The sequence below is a fragment of the Xyrauchen texanus genome, chromosome 38 (assembly GCF_025860055.1).
Source record: "Xyrauchen texanus isolate HMW12.3.18 chromosome 38, RBS_HiC_50CHRs, whole genome shotgun sequence".
NCBI lineage: Eukaryota > Metazoa > Chordata > Actinopteri > Cypriniformes > Catostomidae > Xyrauchen > Xyrauchen texanus.
In genome coordinates, this window is record NC_068313.1 from 18495459 (window position 1) to 18504570 (window position 9112).

Sequence of the window (9112 nt, forward strand, 5' to 3'; positions counted from 1 at the left end):
TTTTATTCAAGTCAATTATCAACACTGTCACACAGGTGGGAAGAATGCAACTATGAAATGGTTAAGATGGTGAAAGTGAAAGCATGCTAGATGTAGGCACTGGGCCAACAGGGAAAGGACATATTTCCTGTTTGTTTAGACTGTTTGGACCATTTTCACTCAGTTTTATATGCTGAAAAATGCATAAACCTTGTCCTTGGTGTGTTGGAATGCTGAAATTATGTTGAATTATGTCATAGCAACTGTTTTAGTTTTCTTTGGATATTCCAGGCTCTGCCAAAAACAAGGGTAACATTGTCATAACCTTTGTATATGTTGGAAATTTTAGATCTCATTCAGTGAATGCCACATTTGAGGGGAATTTGCGGTGTAGAATGTAACCTGCCGAGTCATAATGACAAATAACATAGATATCAGGGTATCACCTGGGTATTTTTATAATGTCTTGTGAGTCAGTCACTTTTAGTCTATAGTCATGGAAAGTATTGCAGACTCAAATGGAGGCAAAAGACGCAATGCTATTAGAAATAGCAATGAAAATATGAGATTATTGTAAATGACTAAATTCAAGTATGACATTCTGAATGGTGGAAGCATAGTTTCCTTGAACTTGTTAGCTGTCAGCTTGCTCACATATGAAATATCAAGCCTGTCGGCTCATATGGTGTTAAATGATCGGCCCTTTGACGTTTTGAAGTCCAGGTACACATTATGAGTCAGGTCACTAGCCATTTAAGCCATTTGGCCAAGCAGGCCAAGTCACACCTGTCTATCATACACTCGGGGCGCATGGCTCTTCAGAGCAGCAGCAGTACACAAGTCTCAGCAGAAGTTCTGCTTGGTTGGGTGGTTGTGTAATGCTGTGTTGGGGCAAATGTACATTACTTATGTCTAATTGTGCAGCAGCATGTCAGTGACCCCGTTTACACCTAGCATTAAGATGTGTCTCATGTGATCTGATCACATATGATCAGGGAAGACACATCGATGTGATTTCATGACGACATACATCAGTCACTATGTCTGTGTGTTACTGCATGATATTAAAGCCCAACAAAGTCAGAAAAGATAAAGTGCAAAAATAAAAAGCAGCCCGCTATTTCTCCCAGATGCAGCTGAAATTTAATCAAAGCACAAACTCAACATTTCGAGCAAATGTTTTAGTGGAGTACCTGAGCTTCAGATGTCTGCTTGTCATCTGTGTCCCTACATGTTGATATCAGACACACTGAAGAACATCTGTGTAGTTCTCGTGCTTGTGCATATCTCCGCTTTTTCAAAATTTCAGCACATCGGTTGATTGACAGGTGAGGGGTGGTGCTTTACTGATTAGAGTTTACATCTCAAATGTGATGTTACATGTTTTTTTTTTACCACATTTGTCTGTGTTTTTTGTTTTCTGATCTCAAAACTTTCAGACTCTGTTTAGACGTGTATTTAGACTTGTGATCGGATCACAGACTAGGTATGTCTGTGTATGTTCTAGCAGTAGCAGTAGCAAGTCTCTATACTTGTTCTGCAGCAGTAGCGTAGCAGATTTAGTCTTCTAAGACCAATATCCTATTAATATGTCATACCTACATTAACATGCTAATTCTTTCAGAGAGACTTCAGGACTGAGCTGTAAATAATTTACCTATGTGCATCATTAACTGTTTGTACCTTTTGTGCATTTGCCATTTTACACACATATTTCTACAGCAGTTCATGTTAATACCAACCTGCAGACAGGACAGACATTTCAACCTGTTACATAAATATATTTTTGCAATGTTAACAGGGTCATTTGGCCTTGATAGAACTAGGATGCTTTGTTTTGTAAGCTCTACTATTCTTTACAATGATAGTGATGAAGGCAGTGAGAGGACAGTCCACTGAGATTGTGCAGAGAGGTAATAAAGAGCATTCTGGGCCACTGGAGGCTGATGGAGGCAAGATTAGAAATGGCAGACCCAACAAGCAGAAAGGGCACAAAGACTGGCCCAAAACCCTTCCATTTTTCCTTTGGACTTTTGCCAGGATCTCTTTCAATTCACTGTACTGCCTGACTCTTTGGAACTTCTAATTCAGTTTCTTTGTAAAAATAAATAAATGATTCACTTCTACATGTCACATGGTGCATAGGCAGTGAAATTATTTTCCTGCAAGTCAGCTCCAGTAAAAGCAAATTGTGCATTTGAAAAACAGTACTAACATAGTAGAAACAACAAAAAAAAAGAGTAAAGCTTAAAGAAATGATAAAATGTATAAAATTTATAAATGGGAAGAATACAAATATTTATGTCTATATACTTAAAGGAAATATACAGTAAAGGTGAATAGTTGCAATGGGCAAATATTTCATAGTTGTGTAGAGTTGGTTCTAACACTTTGTTTGGAAAATAGTTTGAATTATGTGTTTGTATGTCAAGTGTTAAGTTCTCTATAAGGTACCCAGTCCTTCCAACGCTCCATGGTATTGGTATATGGTTTAAAATGGCAATTACAATAGTCAAGGTTTGTATGGTGGCAAGAAGCAGCAATAGGCAGATGCTTAGCTTAGGCACAGACTGACTGCTGAGATTGCATCCTCTGAGAAATCCTGAACTTTCTGTTGTTACGAGTGACATTATTTGGAAAATGGCAACATATGAAATCTGACACCATAAGATATTCCAACGAGCCAAAGAAATATATGCATAATAACTTTTACATGCATTTTAGTGAATTCAGCCCCAGATCTTTATAGTTGAGTTACCACTCAAATAGTAGCCCAACCCAAAAATCAAATATCCAGTGTAGGTTTGCTGACCTACACTGTAAAAATGAAAATATTCTTCAGACACCACTTATAGTTCAGCCACACTGGCCGAACCCTTTGGAGAAGTTGAACCTTGTCATAAAAGGCAGTTCTTTGAGTTACTTACAAGATTCCTGCAAGAACTCTAAGGACTGTCAATGGTTCCTCCATACCTGATGTTTTGTGACACTTTAAATATATATTGAAGTTCCTTGTCTACACAACTAGGGGTTCAACAAATGTGGTTTTGCAGAGGTAGCAATCTGAAGAACCTCAAGCTTGAGGAGCCTCAAGTATCCTATTTTTTCAATTTCACAGTGAATGACCTAAGTACAGGCTACAGATAATAAACTATAGACTAAAGCAACAGCAAGTGAAAATGTGAAACTTGTAAGACAGAATTGATTTTTTGTAGTGTGGAGTTGTTAAAAGCACAACAGTAAAATTTGTTCTACAATGCAATTAGAAAAAGACTAAAATGAAGCACAGTTCAAAAAAGGCCAAAAAATATTCTTGATACATGGTGGTGTGAAGAGTGCCTTGGAACAATGGAAAACAACCAGCATTTAATTACCACATGCCTAAAAGAAAGACTTACAACTCATTAGTGTAGAACAGGTCGACAGGAGTCTCCTAAGCTGGCAGCTGACAGCACTTACCAGAGGTTCAAATTGCTGAAATTACTGAAGGACTGTCTTGTGCACCCTGACTCCTGCCTCCCGCCTCCCTTTTCATGTGACTGTATGACTATGAACAAAGTCAAAACTGAGCAAGGACTGTTTGCCTTTAAAAGGAAACAAAGATGTTTATGTATTCATTCTGATATTGGATATTTTTTTAGACATCACACGACAATACCATTGTTAAAGATTGAAAAAGTGGAATAAGCAGAGCCCTGGCATATCCTTCTGAAAGATTTGGGAAATATGATGTATGTGTGTATATATATATATATATATATATATATGGGCTGCCAATCGATTACAATTTTTAATCAAATTAATTGCATGGTGTCCCAATTAATTAATCGCAATTTATCACATTTACAAATATATGCTGAGAAAGCCCCACATATAAAAATAATGAAATATATAATAATGAAATAATGATACATAGTTATCTTTAAACATTTAAAAAATTATATATATGCATTACATTCTTGTGGCAGAAGAGTTCATCATTGATAAGACGATACAAAAATTGGCTTTAGAATACAATGTATTGTTTACTACCATATTATTGATCATAAGTCAATCATTGGCATACAGTTCACAGCAATCCATTTCACAAGTGAATCTGTCAATCAGTTCGAGATTTATTATGAGGGCTTGTTTAAGGTCCCGTCAATTTACACCTACGTCAGACATGCTTGTGTAGTGTCTCGTGTGCGTTGCATCATAAACAACATTTTTAGGTCACTGTGTCAAGTTAAATACACATCTTGAGATCCCTTAGTTCAGATTTGCGCTCCATCAAGTGTTTTGAACGCAAGAATGTTACGCATGTTTGTGTTGTTCTGTCTGCTGATGGGTTGATTTCTTCACTGTATAAACTGTGTGTTGCTCACAGAGCTGAAGTTTCACTTACTGCTCTCTGGAGTTATCAGGTGGTACAACAAGCTTGCATTTCTTAGGAAGGAATCTTCCTCATTACGGTCCGGGGGCGATTAATTGCGTACATTTTTTTAACGCATTATTTTTGATCATACACTCACCTAAAGGATTATTAGGAACACCATACTGATACTGTGTTTGACCCCCTTTCGCCTTCAGAACTGCCTTAATTCTATGTGGCATTGATTCAACAAGGTGCTGAAAGCATTCTTTAGAAATGTTGGCCCATATTGATAGGATAGCATCTTGGAGATTTGTGGGATGCACATCCAGGGCACGAAGCTCCCGTTCCACCACATCCCAAAGATGCTCTATTGGGTTGAGATCTGGTGACTGTGGGGGCCATTTTAGTACAGTGAACTCATTGTCATGTTCAAGAAACCAATTTGAAATGATTCAAGCTTTGTGACATGGTGCATTATCCTGCTGGAAGTAGCCATCAGAGGATGGGTACATGGTGGCCATAAAGGGATGGACATGGTCAGAAACAATGCATTTAAACGATGCTCATTTGGCACTAAGGGGACTAAAGTGTGCCAAGAAAACATCCCCCACACATTACACCACCATCACCAGCCTGCACAGTGGTAGCAAGGCATGATGGATCCATGTTCTCATTCTGTTTACGCCAAATTCTGACTCTACCATCTGAATGTCTCAACAGAAATCGAGACTCATCAGACCAGGCAACATTTTTCCAGTCTTCAACTGTCCAATTTTGGTGAGCTCTTGCAAATTGTAGCCTCTTCTTCCTATTTGTAGTGGAGATGAGTGGTACCCGGTGGGGTCTTCTGCTGTTGTAGCCCATCCGCCTCAAGGTTGTGCGTGTTGTGGCTTCACAAATGCTTTGCTGCATACCTCGGTTGTAACGAGTGTTTATTTCAGGCAAAGTTGCTCTTCTATCAGCTTGAATCAGTCGGCCCATTCTCCTCTGACCTCTAGCATCAACAAGGCATTTTCGCCCACAGGACTGCGCATACTGGATGTTTTTCCCTTTTCACACCATTCTTTGTAAACCCTAGAAATGGTTGTGCGTGAAAATCCCAGTAACTGAGCAGATTGTGAAATACTCAGACCGGCCCGTCTGGCACCAACAACCATGCCACGCTCAAAATTGCTTAAATCACCTTTCTTTCCCATTCTGACATTCAGTTTGGAGTTCAGGAGATTGTCTTGACCAGGACCACACCCCTAAATGCATTGAAGCAACTGCCATGTGATTGGTTGATTAGATAATTGCATTAATGAGAAATTGAACAGGTGTTCCTAATAATCCTTTAGGTGAGTGTGAGTATATTATATATATATATATATATATATATATATATTTAGATGATTCACATTTAGACAGGTGTCAGAACTATATACATTTTTTTAAATAAATGAATTCATTAAAACTTTAATCAAATTAAAATATAACAATTAATTCTCAACATAATATTTTTTTTATCAAATTAAGTGCTTATATACAGAACCTCACAGCACAATTAAAAATACAACACTGGAGTTATATTTAGTCAAATAAAGTGCTGCATAACAGAGCATCACAGATGTTAGATACTGCATAAGTATAATACAATTACCACTGATTTATTAGTAGTAGCAGTTGTATTTCAGTGAACATAAAGTTACATATCTTTACAGTAGTGAGATATTGTGGCTGCGGGGGCATGGTCTAGCATCCGTCGAGGGAGAGGGAGAGCTGTAAGGGTGCATACACCTGAGCCAAATTATGACTGACACCTGTCTCTAATTGTAGTGAGATTGGGGAGAGCGGCATAAAAGCGGTTTGCTCAAATAAGTCAAGGAAGGCTTCAGGGTCATCTTCTGCCCCATCTTCAACAGCGTGGGTGGGGGGCTGCTGTTGTCCGGGGTCGCTGCCGGGGCTTTCTCTTAGGAGAGGCCGGTCCTCTGCCTGAACTCTAAGGTCCTCATGGAAGCGGTGTTCCTGATCTTGGCGGAGTTCAAACAGATCCTGTTGGTGGGTGTGATGCAGATGAAGGACTCCATGGGACATACAGTCTTTAAGTCAGATACCGGGTTTTGGCACCAATGTAAAGGGGTTCACAGGGAAAGCAGGAGGCGAGAACCAGCTTGAAGGTGCAACTCATAATTTAATAGTGAATTAAAGCAAAAGCCAAATAACAGCCAAACATGCAGGACAGCTGCCTGAAGCGCTCTCTCTCTCTCTCTCTCGATCTGGCACTGGCATGGTCCTTTTATGCCGCTCTCCCCAATCTCACTACAATTAGAGACAGGTGTTAGTCATAATTTGGCTCAGGTGTATGCACCCTTACAGCTCTCCCTAGATGGACGCTCAACCACGCCCCTGCTGCCACAGCTACAAATATAATTGTATTATTTAAGCTTATTATAAATATCATAATCATTCATTATTATTCATTATTTTTAATATCTGAGCAGTTCAATGGGTTTTCTGTAGATTGATATCCAGACGGGAAAACGTGTGAACATTTGGATTACATACAAACTACTGTACATATTTAGCCCATTAAATCACAAATTTTGCAGTTAAATAATCGTATTATTTGAGCTTATTATAAATATCATAAACATTCATTCTTATCCATTATTTTGTTAAGTATTATCATGAAATCATTTGGTAAGTATACATGTATCTAAATGTAATACAGTATAACTGGACATCTTAAATATTCCCATAATGTCTTAAGCCTTTTTATTTGCCGTTGCGGATGGAAAGGGGACCTGTAGGGTAATGGGAATATGTTAGCATGAAAATCCCTTCTCCTCTGACCTGTGTATTCACCAAAATCATTGTGAGAATCAGGCAGGGATCAAAAATGTTTCCAATGATCAAACATTTGGGAAAATTGCTTATCAGGTTTCCTGTAGATTGATATCCAGACAGGAAACGTCTATGATTTTTGAACAGAGATATATCTCAGTTTCGCTTTCAATTTAACACGATAAACATCACATGCTAGTCTTATAAGTGTGCATATGTTAGGCTTGTTTTTGGTTTGGTTAAAGCAGCTTGTCTCTTATCTCTTACTAACTGTCACGTACAATAGAGACCTTTATCTGAAACAGATTTCAATCGATCTCCATGGCTATTTTCTGTGTATCTTTCAAAAAGGTACCAGTTTCACAATTGGTGGTGTTGGCAAGGAATGTGTCAAAATGTTATCACGTAGGCCATGGAACACCAAATTATTTAGTCCACATTAACCAACAAATGAGCCTGCTGATGTCTGTAAGCAATGATGTGTTCTTTCATGTGTAATTGGCAGTTTTAGACTAAACAGTTTATGAAGAGACTGTTAGTCAGTGTAGAAACAACACATTTCCAAACTAATAACATTAGTAACTGGCAGAGCAAGGGGGTTACAGTAAACAAGTAGTCTATCTCCACAGCATTTTTTTTCTCTCTGTTATTTTGTTTTTAATGAATGGTTTTGATTAATGAGAATTCATTGTTTGATCAAATGAAAGAGGTCACTTTTTTCATAACAGAAAAGTTGTTCAGATCCTGGCATGCCTTTTTTATTAAATGTTTGTGGAATGCGGAGGTCGGGCGGGTCGTGATGCTACACACCCGGCCCCTAATCAAGCTAATCAAGCCTCTGAGAGGGATAAAGGCCGACTGGTGACGGCAGTGCGACAGAGAGAGAGATTTATGGGCAAATTTTTGCAAAGCACTGATATGGCCTGTCATAGTGCATAGTTCACTGAAAGTCTAGATATTTTGGATTATGCAATCAAGCAATAATATGCCTACAGTGACATAAAACTGCTTTTACTGGTTTCCATCAAGCCTTGGTTTCAGAAAGCCCTAAAATGATATCTAAACACTGCTTATTTAGTCATGCTTTATAGTAAACATCTAGTTTGTGTGTCATGTCTGTGTTGTCAATACTTTTGTATTTTCACTTTCATTACTTCTTTCACAACATTACTGCAGTTAACCTAAATCAATTTTATTTTTGTTTGTACATATTAGGAGGACAAAGCCAAGTGGTGTCTCTTGGGTAGAGAAATATTAGCCGAAATCTCTTGAAATAATATGCTCATAAAATGCAATACAGCAGGTTTAATATCTAAGAGTGAAATCACATAGATATTGAAAACTGAGTTCTAGAATTTTAGAAATTGTACATTTAAAAGTATAAAATTATAGTATAAAATATACAAGGAACGTCTACAAGTTGCAGGTGATATACAGATATCACACATTACCACAAAAATACATATACACATAAAAAATATTTCAACTGCACATTTAAATTTCTCAAAGCTGTTCAGATCTAATATTACACATATTTCTAGGAAAAGACAGTATTATCTAGATCAGGGGTGACCAACCCTGCTCCTGGAGAGCTACCTTCCTTCAGAGTTTAGATCCAACCCTAATCAAACACACCTGAACCAGCTTATCAAGGTCTTTAGGATTACTTGAAAATGACAGGCAGATGTGTTGGAGCTAAACTCTGCAGGAAGGTAGCTCTCCAGGAGCACAGTTGGTCACCCCTGATCTAGATACAGTTCCCATGGTACAAACACTCATTCGAATAGGGATAGAGTTAGGGATAGAGTTAGGGATAGAGTTAGGGATAGAGTTAGGGTTAGAGTTAGGGATAGAGTTAGGGTTAGAGTTAGGGTTAGAGTTAGGGTTAGAGTTAGGGTTAGGCTGACACTGTAAAAAATCTATCTACAGTAGTTTACAACATCCTGAATAATG